The sequence below is a fragment of the Mesitornis unicolor genome, unplaced genomic scaffold (assembly GCF_000695765.1).
Source record: "Mesitornis unicolor isolate BGI_N332 unplaced genomic scaffold, ASM69576v1 scaffold35174, whole genome shotgun sequence".
Classification (NCBI taxonomy): Eukaryota; Metazoa; Chordata; class Aves; order Mesitornithiformes; family Mesitornithidae; genus Mesitornis; species Mesitornis unicolor.
The window spans coordinates 22,905-37,467 of record NW_010181392.1 but is presented as its reverse complement, the minus strand read 5'-3'; the positions used below and the strand labels follow the sequence as shown (position 1 = coordinate 37,467).

Below are 14,563 nucleotides of genomic sequence, written 5' to 3'. Positions count from 1 at the left end.
TGACTGACAACTGGGTAGGCCAGAATCAAGAAAGAGCTGTGGGTTTGCTCACTTACAATAAAATGTACTTTTATTTATTTAATTTTTTTGCCAGATCCCCACCAGTGCTGTGTTTCAACACAAAGTACTCCCGAAGTATGTCCCAGGGGGAATAGCTTAAAATTCTGGTTAAAACCAGAATTACAGACAATTTACAAAAAAATGAAAAATAAGACCTTTCAAAAACACATTAGAATGTTAAAACTGACATACACAGTTTCTCTTACATGCTTTCAGCCTAAACTGAAGAATTTATTGGAAAGGAGAACTTCAATTCTAAGCCATGACTATAGAAAAACCTCAAAAAAAATCCCCTGGTATCATTAAAGCTGCCCTTCCTTTAGTATTTCGTTGTCATAATGTGATTCTTGCCCTCCCCAATCCCCATCCTGCTTGAGGGAAAATACTATGACACCCATTTCCTAAATACAGCTTATTTCTTACTGGCAGCAGACACATCCGTGCCTCTATGCATCCCTATACATATAAGTGGCATAGGTTTGGATAGCACAGCAATGCAGGTGCCTGTAGCCTTCCACTTGTACAAGGACGTATATCCCTCTGCTTCCTGCACCAGTGTGCACCAAATGCCAAGCAAGTTTTGTTTGGGATAATCTCAGTTTGCATCTATATAGTTTTGGTATACAGGGATGACTAATGAAAATTAAGAACTGCAGAAGTATCTGTAGTTAACAACCTGATGATAAAATAGCAGATAAAATCACAACAACAAAACATTAAGCAAAGTATGTCAAGAAAAAATCCTAGGTGGTGTTTGGTTGGGGTTTTTTAGTTGTGGTGGGTGTTTTAGTTTTGGTTTTGGTTTTTAAATAGACACAAGGATGGGCCTGAACTCTGGATCTTGGAGTTGCACTACAAAGCTCTATAAAACCATCAGCTTGGTGACCAGCAGCAGTGAAAGAAAAATAATTTGTTACAGACTACTCTGAGAAGAGAAGAACAGAACCAAACCATCACTATGCCATTACAGAGAAGCTGCTTTCTCATCTTGGGTGCTGTCTGAACATTCAGTTTCGTCATTTCAAAAAGGATATAGAAGGATTAGAAATAACAAGTGAGAAGGGCAAAAGGATGAAGACAGCAAGGAGTAGCTTCATTATAAGATGTAAGTGATGGGAATAGCACTCTTCCTGGCTTGAAAAGATGTAACCTACATCAAGTGGCAGGTTTATAAAATCAAAAGCTGCACAGAGATGGTAAACAGAGAGCAACTGTTACCTTTTATTCCTGCTTCTTGTATTGGCAGAAATCAAGTGAATTTAGCAGCAAGATGTTAAAAAACAAAAGGAAGATATTCCCCAAAACATGCAGTTACGCAGGGGAACTGCCTGCCACAGTACTGCCAGTGCTACAAGTCTATTACTCGGCTATTAAATACCAAGACCTCACCCCAATGACTGTACGTAAACTCTCCATACGATTGGTTTCTTCTTTTGCTCCGATTTGGGACACCATAGAAATGACCTGGGAAAGAATCAAAACATACCACCACCCTGCCTGCACTTAAAGAAAACATGCCGAATAAAAAATGTTTTAAAAAAAACCCTAAATGAATAATCTCAGACTTGTGAGATATTAGGCTATAAAAGAAAGTGTCAAACACACAGTGCTTAGGGGTCCTCAAATTAACAAGGTGACAGGACAAGAACTGTAATCTAGACTTCCTGTCCATGCAAATACCACCTATATCAAGTGTTTTAAAATGCACAGGTTGACACTGTATCTGCCTCTAATGCAAGAAAATTCCTCTGAGAGTTCAGTGAAATGTCAAAGAGACATATTGTGAACCTGTTGAATCCTTTGAGGATTCAGCGAAGTGATTAAGAGACAGCAATGCAAAAGTTCAACATGCACTGGTTATCATTGTTAAAGCCCTTCCCTGTACCTTCAAACAAAGGCTCTCACTCCCTTGGTCAGTTTACTGTCTCATGAATTACACTGCATTTTTATCCCTGCTTTTATGACAGCACTTCCACTGTCTGCTTACCAGGAGAATTCAGGCAACACAGAAGTGAAGCAAAGGGGCCAGAAACTCTACTGAAGCAACTGCCCTTAGCATACCAGAGCTTTGAGCCAGACAAAGCTCTGGAAAAGGACTCCACCATCCAGGCCTTGAGCTGTAAAAAATGCTAGGTACCTCTCTCTAGCACTGGGGAGGTCGTAGAGGCCTCAAGCATGGGCGGGGTGCTCTGCCTGAGGTGCTGTTCTTCAGTGGAAGGAGCTACAGGACAAAGTGGGGAGACTGGTATACCATGAGCAAGGGCAAAGAGTAGGTAGACAGGCCTTTGCAGAGACCTTGCAGCACCACAAGTCAGAGCCCCATGATAAAAGGAAGAAGAGACAGCTAGGCATTGTACTCAAAGGACAAGTGCACGGAGACTACCAAGTTAAGTTCCCTTCCAACCCAAACCACTCTGATTCTTTGAAGATGGGGGCTGGGTGAGGGACAAATCCAGTAAATTAGCTGCTTGGGACAGAACGAAAGCCCGCAGATGTGCATTTCCAGAACAGTTATGCTGCCTGGGATGCTGCTGAAAGACTGATGAGTCCGCCCAAGTTCAGCTCTTAGACAGCCACCCCTTGGCTATTCATCCACATATGAATCAATGGTACTGCCAGGTGGGAATCTGAGCATATGAGCAGTGACTGCAGAGCTTGGGGCGGGGGGGGTGGGGCAGGTAGAGTGTGGCAGGCTTGGGACCCAGATACTGCTCTCCTCAATTGCTCCAGTGCGAGGGCAAGATTCAGGCAGGAGTGCACACAGCTTTTCAACACCTGGCTGCATGGGTGGTGTCAAAGGCAGGCTTCTGAGACAACAGGACCCTCTTTTTGAGGAATGAGGGCTCCTGGCCAGCATCTATGTGACAAAGTGAGGTAAACAGCATCATGGAAAGGCTCTTGCACTACTTCTGTGAAAGACACAGAAGTCGGAATCAGAGCTACTTTGAAGGAACACAGAAACATCTCCTGAGCATGTGAGAAGTTATTCAGGGAACCCTGGAGTTCAAGTTCAGAAGAAACAACAGCAGTAACAAGAAAAGCAACTGTAAGGATACTGAAAAAGAAAGACTGAGAATAATGCAGATCCACTGTTGAGTGGGACCGCAGACAACAGGTGTTGAAAAGGCTGATACTTGGTGCCTTTTTTGCCTCCTTTGTTATTGGATGTCCCAGATAAGAGTCTGCAGGAGTGAAACTTCTCATGCAATACAGACAGATTGAGTCAGGGATCTCTTAAGCCACTTGGACGGGTGCAGCTCCATCGCACCAGATGGGAGACATCTCAGGGTGCTGAAGGAGCAGCCTGATCTTACTGCAGGGTCATTCTCTATCATCTCTGAAAGGTCATGGTGATCCAGAGAGTTGCCTCAGGACTAGGAAAAAAAGCTGTCATTAAGAAGGAAAAGATAGATCTGGAAAACTATCTGGTAGGCAGTTTTACTTCAGTCCCTGTGAAGTCCATTTGTTTGTGGAACAAATTCTCCTGAAACCTACATCCACACACTGAATAGAAGGAAAAAAAAAAACAATTAAAAAAGGCAACTGGGAACAGACAGTACAGATTCACCAAGGGCACAAGAAGTGAGCTACCAGGCTCTATGGGACCAGCAGTACAAAGTTCAGCTGACAGACATTCACCAGCGTATCCTTCAGAAGTCAAAACCAGAGCTGATACTGGTTCGTGTCTCTACTAAGAACCTGGGGGATGGGACTGAATCCACACTCAGCAAGGCTGCTGGTGACACTCAAATGGGGGTGGAGCATGCACGTAATACCCTAAAACAGTACCCTGGAATGGCCCTGGGCAGTAAACACAAGGGACATTCAAGAGCCGGAAGAATGGGCAGGTTGAAAACCTCAAGAAGTTCAATAAATGCAGGCACAAAGTCCCATACCCAGCATGGAATAACCTTATTATCCACATAGGCTGGGTGTCAACAAGCTAGGAAGCTGCCTTGCAGAAAGAAACCTTTGGAGCCTGATAGCGACTTTAACATGAATCAGCAGTGTATCCCTATGGCAGAGAAAAACTACTGCACCTATAAACAAGTCTGGTAACCACAGCAAGAACCCCAAAATGGATTAATAACTCCCGGGTTTAATAACTGCCTTTTCTACCGAGTAATGTAATAAAACAGAAGATCTTTGCAAAACCAGTTATTTTTCCTCCCTTCAAAATATTAAATAATAGATAACAAAACCTTCATACCATGAAAGTAAAGGGAGTATTAAAAACACCTTGGAAAGAGTAGAAACAGAGGCTGTAACTTATCAAGAATAAAGTGAAAGGAGGAAAAATGGATATGTTCCAAGCCTTGTTACTTCTGAAGGTCAAGTGATTTTTTTTTTCTCCCCTCTGACAAAATTCATGATACACTTGACACTGCAGAAAAAGGCCATCTTTAAAATTACTGCTCACATAAAGTGCATTGTTTCGCTTCACCACCTCTTTTACCAACAGTTGGCAATGGGAAACAATGCTTATTCTTTTTGGTATTACACATGGCGATTCAGTGATTCTTATCTTTGGACCAACTTCATATTTGTTTATAACAGTGATCAGTCTTCAGGACTGTGTAACAGACTTGACAAAGGACTTCGTTGGCTTTCTTCAACTAAATGAGGATTCTGCGCTGGATGCAACACCTAAACGGACGCAGCTGATGTAACGTCTGTTTTCCAAACTTTCAGATATGAATAAATTGAAGTTGGCACAAAGTAAGGGCTCATCAAAATCCTGACACAATATTTGCTATTTTTAAGCTATTAATATCAATTTAAACCAAATGAAAAGTGATTAACTGAACAGCATCTAAGGAAAGACTGATGGCCTACCCAAAATTGGATTTTCAGCTTCTCAGTCTATTTAGTAATGAAGGAGAAAAGACTGGCATACTCTAGGTAACATATTAGGCATATGTATGGATTTTTGAACAAAATTATAAAAAATAAACCAAATGCAAATTGTCAATATGACCGTTGTCTAAAACTCCATATATATGAACTATTAATGAGGCCTATACAGTTGAGTATGTCTATATTTGAAAAACAGAAGTGATGCCAACACTAGACTCATGTTTCAGAATTACTTTTTAACTGGCCCATGCTCTGTTAAGTTGTTTTAGTGCTTTTTTGCAGAGTTCTTCCTACCACCAGCTCAGCAGTAAATAGGTCAGTTTGAGGATAAATGAAGTGTTAATACAGTTCCATTTTTATAAAAGCAAATGTAGAAACATTCAAATCACCTGTTTTCCACAGGTGTATTGTGTCTTCTTCACAGGAACGTAAACCCATGTGGTAAACTTCCCCAGGCAAATAATACTCATGAGCTCAAGGATGCCAATACTCTCTTCTGCTCAGAAGTTAACACAGAGAGAAGTACTCTTCATTGGGCTACACTTGTTCGATGGATTTTTTAAAATGTTTCAGTATGTGAAAGTAATTTGTTCAGTACAATTCAGCAACAGTAAGTTCTGAAGAAGCAATGAGAAAACATCATACCAGTCTGAGCAGTATGAGAACAATTTGTTAAAAGCAAACCTAGTCTTCAGGAAAATATGAGAAATGTAGGTCAGTAAAATCAATTTTTATTTTTCTTGCTCTGTGCAGGAAGACTAATCATCAGAAGTGAATTTTCAATTCATAAGCCAATTTTTTAAAATTGGCCACTTGAAAAAAAACTATCAATTATGTTTCTAAAACTGGTAGGCCTTGGAAAGAAGGAAGAATAAAACAGAAACATAGGAGTAGACAACAGCACTTGAAAAAAACAAAGATTCACTTAACACATAAAGGCAGAAGTTATGAGTTCACAAAGGTTTTCCTACAGATAAATCAGAATGTGCAAATATGCTTATAAAAGTAGAAGCTCTTGAGAGATGAAAATCTAGCTGGTCACATAGAAAAACAATGCCAAAAAAGGAACAGGTATGTACTCCATCCACAACTGTGTCAAACTGTTTATAATTGTTTAGAACTGTAACTAAGTCACTGTGCACTTGAACCTCTGATTCGTCTGATTTACTTATCTAAGCAGTCTTTACTTAACTTCTAAACTTTTATGATTAATTCTAATTACTTCCACAGATATACCGTAATGAAACAACATTTCCAAACTGAGTAGGAACACTTTCAAAACCAATCTGCTTTTTCAGTTACTGCAAGAAAATTAATTTAAAAGACATTGCTATTTTGGTACCTACACTTTTCAGAAACATCTTAAACACGGTCATTTAACTTCTGAAAACAGTTTATCATTTTGTAAATTACAGTGCTTAACAGTTTCTCAATTGAATTTGTAAGCAGTATGCACTATCTTGATTAAATCTCCTCAGTTTTCTAAGAAATCAAGCAAGCATTTGGTCAACACTTGCAAGCAGTTCCCACTATTACACTGCCCTTCCTGATTCTCTTCCTAATCAGCACTATTCAAATAAAAATTATCATTTGCACATTAATAACTACCTCGTATGGCCCAAATGTCAATTATACTAGAAATACAGTTTACCTCCATTTAAGAAATACATGAAAATTAATTGCAACAGGGACAAAGAAATGTTCACACCCAAGATGATATAAAAAGCAACTGAGATTACCTGCTCTGGTAAAAGCAGGATGGTCTGTATAAGCCCTCCTGCAGGGCCCAGAAAGTATTGCCGTGTGAAATTTTAAAGCATGACAGCAGAAAAGTCTAGCAATTTACTACACATACTACCTGAAACAGGCATAACAGGCATAAAACGATGTTCAGATGTAAAGCAAGTTGTCCAGACACATATGGTTAATTTAATTAAGTATATTAATACTGCATTAACATGGTATACAGTCACGTAGTAATTAACACAGTATATAGTATAGAAATACTGCAAATGTTTCCAGAATAGACTGAGTGAATGATCAGGAATTCAAACAGAGAAGTTGAATAAGAAGCAATACAATTTTGATAAAATTAGAACAGTGTAAATTTCATCCAATCTATAACTGACTTCAAAGTTACTGTGGTCAGCTAGTGCAAAACATTTTAAATATAGCTCCCACAAGGAAAATTGTTATTTAAGGTGAGAAAGATCAGAATTAATACAATAACCAATGAGGATAAACAAGATTATTACAATAAAGACTGTAAAGTCACGTAAAAAAACCTTAGACAAGAATGCCCATCTGATAATCTGGCAAGTATTTTCTTTAGCTATCCTGGTGCTAGATCTGGACGAGTGATCTTGAGACCTGTTGCTGTTACAAAGGAACAAGTGATAAGGCAGGAAAAAAGATGGTTTTGTGGACTGGAATAACAGAATCAAGATGACATTTTAAAAAAGACATACTCCAATGCATGCTATTGAATGTGACTTTGCTATCAGCAGAAGAGTTTCAATAAAGTAAAGGCTCACAAAGGTGACACTGTGAGCTGCTCCTGTCACACAGTTATGGATAAAAAGCCAATGAGATTTTTGGATGCATCATATAACTATTCTCCTTCGATATAAAACCAGAAAAAACTGTGTGATGTTCCAGCATTTCACAAAGGAAGGCCAGAGGGAGAGCTCTGTATTGGGCAAAGACATCTCAAAGCAGAGCCGTGTGTATTTATGAGACCACTGCAGGGGGACTAGACACAGTCATCCAAGCAGTGCTTTCCACTCCCACACTTCAGCCTGGAATTCATAGGAGAGTAAAGAACACAAATCAAAAGGCCTAAATTAATTGCTTCCAGAAGCAAACGCAGATGCCAGATCTTTGTATAAAACTCCTCCAAACCAGCTCAGTGTTTTAGGGCGGGGTTTTTTGGTTGTAAGTTGGTCTTTTAGAAGGGGGGAAAAAAGGCAAAAACAAATATGCATACTCATGGATTCCCCTAATGCCAAATTCTCCTAATAGATTGTTTTTGAGAATAAAAGATTTACAGAACTCCTCAAATAAAAGTCTTTGAAATGCTTTAAGTTACTTCTTTTCCCCAGCCATAACCAAGACTTCTTAGGCTGACTTTAAGAAAGCCCTATCTTGCTTGCAGGAAGAAACAGCAATGGGCAAGGTTTCAAAGGACCAGATGAACAATATTTTAATCAAATAATAAAAGTTCAAAACCAATTTAATCCACAGATTTTGGATTTACATTCTTTTTTACAATCATTTTTGCTATGCAAGAAAAAGAATAAATTGATCCAGGAGGGAGGCAAAATATTCCTTATTAGAGCATCACTATAAATATTACAAGAGCTCAAGAGCACAGCTAAAATTTGAAAACCAAGAACAGAATTAAAAGTACAAAGACTACTGCTGTCATATAAACAGTTAAATTCACTAGACTCCTATTCCACGCCTTTAAAGTAGTTTCCAAATGACTGAGGCAACAATTTCATTTTTCTTTCTGCTCTTCAGGTTGAATGAAAATTATCTAAAAATAGACAGACTTATTCAAGGATCCTTGAGACATTTCCATTCTCTCAACTGCTTTCAGATTTAAAATATGCTTCTACTATGCCCAGTGAACAATCAGTATACGTTACTTAATATTGCCAATCCTATATCAAAAAACCCTATACATTGTCTTACAGCACTGATTCAAATATTAGGAGTATATCAGTAGCTCAATTTAACTACAGCTCATAACAATATGAATACACAGATATATAGAAGTGAAGAGCTTTAAGTTTTTGCCTGGGCATTCAGTTTTTGGGTATTGTAGTACTAGCAGGTAAGTACAAGCCACCATTATAAAAATCTTTTCCTTCTTGCACTGAACAGCAGACATTGCCTCTCCTGACAGCTACCAAATAGGCAATCCTTTTAGGAAAGCAGATTTATAAATCGATAGACAAGTTATTTATTTTCCTGAAACAACTGCAGTCTTAAATCGGGCTACTGATGCCACAGATGCTGGGAGAGCAAACATTTCTCTTCAGAGCCATAGCCACTTCCTATACATGCTCTGGGAGGGCCACTGAGGCTGCCTGACTTGGAGGAACAGCCAGCCAGAGTACAGGCAGTATTTTCATCAGTGAGCATCACAGCAGCATGAAGGCAGTGAGCACTTCAGGAGTGAAAGGGTTTTGTTATTAACAGCAGAAAAAGAGCATTTTAATGTCAGTGCGAGCAGTGTACCAAGCTCATAAATCCCTGATGTACAGTAACTAATGCCCAAAGAAGCCTCAGCAAGAATTATTTGAGCCTTCGGCTACTCTTTGCAGAGGTCTGAGGTGGGATTTACTTTGGTTTTTCTTTTTGGAATATTCACAGTTGGTGACCCAGCACTTTGCTTTTTCAGTACAGCAATGCTCAGCTTTTTCAGTACAGCAGCACTCCTGCCAGTCAGCATCCCAGAGCTATAAATCGACTCCAGTCTTTAATAAATCCCTGAAGAGCTATGCTAGCTCATCTTCCGACCCCAACACTATGGGACCGGAAGAGGAAAATCGAGTGTTCATCAGCACCAGTATTCTAGGTGAAGAATTCCATTTCCTCATGAAAAACAATTTTGTCATGTGAGCTACAGACCTTGCAAGTTCACAATTACTCAGAAGAAACAGGCTGGTTTTGTTTGGGTTGTTTTGGGTTTTTTTAACTAAATAATTTTAGCTTGCCTATCAGAGCTAATGCCAATTCCAAGGCTTTTTTGTTTAAGAAATAAAAAGCTGACCTGCCCAAAATGTATATAATAATGGGATAATGTCACAGTAGTAGAGTTTAGGCTATTAGTGTACTATTTGCTGTCTGCAACAAAAACCTGTAAACACCTCCAGATATTTTAGATACTCAGGCTTGTGACATAATGTTACACAACATGAAGGCTTCTAGCCAAAAGCAGCATCACTTGGTCTGAAAAGGCATATGTTTGCTAAGACCAAATGCATCCAAGCAGTCAAGAATTTCTAATAATCAAAAAGTCACACATTCCAAAGACTATTTTAAATCATCTGACAGGTGCAAGATGAGCCGTAAGTAGAACAGGCTAGCTGACAGGACTTCAAGTTAAAATTCCTGCTAAAAAAAAATAAAATAGATTTACAATTGCCAGCAATCTTCTTTAAGAAATCACATGCACTAGATTAGACCATGTGGAAGTAAAAACACAGTAAGCTGTTCCATATTCTCAATGCTCGTATTTTCCATCTTCTTTTATAATGTTTCTGCATGGTCCAGAAAATCAAATTTACTTCCAGAACTTTTTAAAAGTTCTACATTAAAATGTCAAACTGCAAACTCACTTTTTACCAGCTGAGACTGCACTAAAATGAATACTATCCTTGTCAATAGATCACTCTTGATACAGATGTGTCAAATACTAAACAGAATTTTCTGCAGCTGATATTTCCTTCAGTCTGCACATTCAACACTTACAAACGTCAGGTAGCATTTGCTTTAGGAGTATTTTCAGGAAATAGGCAGATTCTTCTTCAGAACACTGATGAATACAGACAAAGGAGGTTGGAATTTACTCTCTGTTCTGCTGTTAAGATAGAAGAGAAGAAAACTAGCAACTCGGGTGTCAGCATTAAAGAATCCCAAATCTCAAGGGGAAATCTTTGACTACTTAAAGGTCAGACGAATTCACTGTCACCAAGTTAGTTACACCTTTTTCACAAAGACCTAAGCAGACTATGAACAATCAAGTGACTAAGTCCTTTACAAGACATTCTTGAAACCTCCCTTGTATGTTAGGAGAAATTGTTGAATCCTGCAAGCTAAGTCTCAAGTGTTCTAAAATATCCAACATTCATAAAGCTTCTCGATTATTCTTTAGATATGTATCAAAGCCAAAAGCTAAAGTGGAATAAAATAGTTCATTAATTCTTCAAACACTTTTAAAGATGGCAGAAAATTACATAAGCAAATAGTCGTCATTAAGGATGAATCACTAATGGGCAAGAATTTGAATTAAAAAAAAGCAGAGTCAGCTAATTAGGCAAAAAGATTATAAAGGAGATTTCTGGAGACATAGGGTAAACTACAGTGAACAGATTCAACAATCCTTACGCAAGTAACTGCAGAAACCTCCAATTCTGAAAACTTTCTGTTGTAGACTAAAAATGAAGAAGGGGAACCTGAAGAAATACCAAACACATTCAAAGAACAATTTTTCTGTGCCTTCAATATATGCGGAAAATATGCACAAAATACAGGCAGATATCAAGTTAAAAACTGCTGAATAGGATAATGCATGTGACTAAACGTGACGACTTAAAGAACTGCAAAATATGATTTGACAAAATAAGGGTGACAATCATTTAACAGATGGTGGGTTATCTCAAGTAAAATGAAGAATGGCAAAGAATTCAAAGGTTTTGTTAACAAATTTTACATCCTTTTAACAGCAATGCTGCAGATAGTTTGAAACAAAATTTAAAATACCACATATTCTCCACCACATCTAGGGAAACATCAAAATTCTAACCGAAAGTAGCTCAGTAGTTTTCCAGGGGTAAACACTTTTTGAAATACAGAGAAGACATCAGATCTCCATCCAAAAAACCTAGCAGCCCCTCAAAAAAAAATGTTTCAAAATATATGCTTGTTTCTCTTTCTCTAGAAAACATAGCCTGATCAGATACGGAAAAAAATCAAAAGCTAGCATTGTCCAATTTGCGATTAGATTTTTGCAATACATTCATGAAATTACTGCAATGTTTCTCACAAAAACTTGTGCCCTTTTGCTATATCCATATGCAAACATAAATTCTACATAGAAAGCAAATGGCTGTATTTATACAGACAGGCCATACAGCTCTTAAGCTCTCTTCACACATGGAAGCTTCACTTCATAAAGCTGTCTGCTTGGCAGGTAACTTCTGCTGCTAACAACTGTTTTGTACTTAATTAACACACAGTTCTGCACTAAGGATGATATTCTCCACATTCATCCTTCATTTTCCCTTTTATTTATACTCATTTGCTTTAGATTTAGTTTTTCTTAATTCTGTCTTCCCAGAGATCTCTGACAACACAAGCTTGAGAAATATCATACTTTTAAGTCTTTTATTTCCACTGACAATCCATGTGAATGTACACATGGTATAAAAAGAACAACCATGAGATTTTCTTCAAGGACCCATAAATTTGTCCACATAAAGTCTACTTCTAAAGTAGGCAATGTTTGTATTTTGGGTTCTACTTTGAATAGGTAAACAAGAAAAGAACTGTCAGATAAAAAGCTAAATAAGCAGACCAATAAAGCAGTGTTCTGGAAATCCTTTAGAACTTGGAATAGTTTAAGATTGGACAAGGACAGAAGAAAATGAAAGGGAGAAGTTGCTAGAATAGCGTGCAAACAGTCCAACATAGCAACGGCTCTTGCTCAGGACTACAGTTGTGGATACAAAGATTGTTCCCATAGTATCTTGGTCTTCAGCTTCAGTACTGATTTTTCCACAGCACCCAAACTTAAACTCTAGATCTCAGACGAGCTACAGATGTTTATATGTTGAAGCACTGAGAGCCTGACAGTGAGAATTTACAAAAATATCAGTACTGTCCATCTTGGACTGTTGCAAAGGCTGGTCTCACATTTTGGGAAATTCTCACAACAGAAGTCTATTAAAAGGGGAAACGGCCTCAAGTTGTGCCAGGGGAGGTTTAGGTTGGATATCAGGAGGAATTTCTTTACTGAAAGAGTTGTCAAGCATTGGAACAGGCTGCCCAGGGAGGTGGTTGAGTCACCATCCCTGGGGTGTTCAAAGGACGAGTAGATGTCATGCTTAGAGACAGGACACGGTGTTGTGGCTGACTTAGTAGGGCTGGATCGACGGTTGTACTCAATGGTCTTAAAGGTCTTTTCCAACCAAAGCCATTCTATAATTCTCATTGGGCAGTCAGTGACTACACAGTAGTAGTTTAATAAGTCATCTCTTGCCTGACAAGGATGCTTTAAGGGAACTGTGTTTACTGCAGAAACACAGAAAATAAATAACAGGCTTTCTTAGTTCAGCTGGGTGAAAAACTGATGTGACTTCCAGCTAACAGACCTAGATCACCCTTTTTAAGATGATATGATACTGAGAGAGAGCAAAGGTAAGTTTAGGAGAATTAAAAATGGGGTGCTTTACCCACTTGGATATCGTACTTTTCAGAGATAACCACAGTAATCGATAAATTCGTCTTGTGCTAATATCTAAAGGGATTCTTACGGACATCTGTTTAATAGCTGCAGAGAACTGAACCAGTCCACCAGGATTCTGAAGGAACAGAGAATATGAACATGCAATATGAAAAGACAAAGTACTAGCATACATGCAGTCTCTAAGCATTCCCTTTGCTCTAAGATACACCCCAAGCAGACAGACCTTACCAAAGCATCAAGAATTTCTGGATCGTATTTTGTACTAACCTCCTCTGCAGGTTTACAGCCATCTGGATGGTCTGCTAGCACTGGTGGCAAAATCCCAATACATTGCTGTAGGGTGCCTGTGGTAGGAACCATAGAGCAACAGAGTGGCCTAGGCCATTCTGGCATGAACATAGGAGCAAAAGAGGTCTTCCCTCCGCAAGGTCTTAAGTCTGTCCTAGGAGAAAAGCAGAAATTCAAATAAGTTCCAGATGTAATTCTGGCAGATCTTGAAGTGGAAAGGGAGGCAAGTTTCCCAGCATTTAAGACTTCAAAATCCAAAACCCTGTGCAAGGGAGAAGGAGCCAAAAGCCTGCTTCTAAAAAGAGGCAGTGAAGTGAGACTGTGAGGAAAACAACATATGCGGGGTAGAGTGGAGAGGTGGAACAAGTCATCAAAATTTTTTAGCCTTTCAGATGATACGATTTAAGTGGGAGGACTGCCTGTCCTCTCAAATAAGCAGTTATCTATTTTTGAGTTCTATATACGTCGCCCTCTATCCAATCATGAGCACTTAGCACAACAAACTAGGAATTGTTCTCGATAGGCCTAGAAAACAGCCTCCTCAGCAGCACACATTCACATGAGCAGCTCCTCAGATGATCATTCTTTCGGACCAAGTTTTCCCATATATATTCCAGTTTATCGACGTAGAGGGTTTTTTTTACATTCTTTCATCTCTCGCCCACAAGTTTAACATTAGCATTTATAATGACAGCTTTTGTAAAAAAAAAAAAAAAAGGTGTTATTAAACTAACACAGACCTGATGCTTAAGAAGTAATGTTTTTTCACTTCTAAAAAAAGGTGACACCTGAAAAATGATGCCTGAGCCTTTCCAAGTGCTATCTGTAAAAATTTTAGAAACAGTAATTCCTTCAAATCTCTTCTTTTACCCAGTTGATACAGCAGTGTCTGAAGGAAATTCTAAGCAGCTGAAACGTAAACAAATACTTTAACAAAGAAGAAAGCAGATTTTTTTCAATTTTTAATGCAATTGTAACTTACTTACACTTAAGTAATGTTTGCCATATATTACGAGCTTATGTGTTGTATTTGCTGTATTATGTACGAGCCTACTAAGTTAATCAAGCTGATTGCTCTACCTGTTTAAACTGTTAAGCTTGTCCAAATGAAAAATTAACTACAAGGGCAAAAAAAAGATGCTCACACTATGCTAACATGAC

At 38.5% G+C, this 14,563-nt stretch overlaps 1 protein-coding gene across 1 annotated transcript in view; it reads right to left on the bottom strand.

Moving 5' to 3' along the window:
- The window catches only part of GALNT1 (polypeptide N-acetylgalactosaminyltransferase 1), a gene marked incomplete at its 3' end in the record, with an annotated part of 54,028 nt that extends 40,478 nt beyond the window's left edge, over window positions 1–13,550 (bottom strand). The window contains exon 1 of the mRNA XM_010183416.1: window positions 13,382–13,550. The remainder of the gene's footprint in view (window positions 1–13,381) is intronic.
- Between the last annotated feature and the right edge of the window lie 1,013 nt (window positions 13,551–14,563).